A 795-nucleotide genomic window follows, 5' to 3' on the forward strand; every position below is an offset into this window, starting at 1 on the left:
GTACGAAGCATGAATCTAGGAAAATTGGAAGTTGTCAAAAATGAAATGGAATGCAGAAAGATTGATATCCTAGGCATTAGTGAGCTGTAATGGATGAGTTTGGGCCATTTTGAATAAGACCACCATGTGGTCTACTATGCCGGGAATGACAATTTGAAGAGGAATGGCATGCTGTTCATCATCACAAAGGATGTTTCAAGATCTATCCTGAAGTACAATGCTGTCAGTGATAGGATAATATCCATACGCCTGTAAGGAAGACCAGTTAATATGACTATTAATGAAATTTATGGACCAACTACCAAAGCCAAAGACGAGGAAATTGAAGATTTGTATCAGCTTCTGCAGTCCGAAATTGACCGAACATGCAATTAGAATGTGTAAATGATCACTGGTGACTGGAATGCAAAACTTGGAAACAAAAAAGAATCATCAGTATTTGGAAAATTTCGCCTTGGTGACAGAAATGATGCTGGAAATCGCATGATAGAATTTTGCAAGACCAACGACTTATTCATTGCAAATACCTTTTTTCAACAACACAAATGGTAACTTCACATGTGGACTTCACCAAATGGAACACACAGGAATCAGATTGACCACATCTGTGATCAGAGGCAATGGAAAAGCTCAGTATCTTCAGCCAAAAACAAGGCCAGGAGTCGGAGGAGGGGCAAGATGGCGGACTAGGCAGAAGGATTGCACAGACCCTCTTCAACAAAGAAAAGGGAAACCAATAAATACAGACACAGAAGATAATCTTGGACCCCTGAGCCTTGAAGGAAAGGATGCAGA

This window comes from Orycteropus afer, unplaced genomic scaffold, assembly GCF_000298275.1.
Source record: "Orycteropus afer afer isolate SDZICR_OR568_19922 unplaced genomic scaffold, OryAfe1.0 scaffold00164, whole genome shotgun sequence".
Classification (NCBI taxonomy): domain Eukaryota; kingdom Metazoa; phylum Chordata; class Mammalia; order Tubulidentata; family Orycteropodidae; genus Orycteropus; species Orycteropus afer.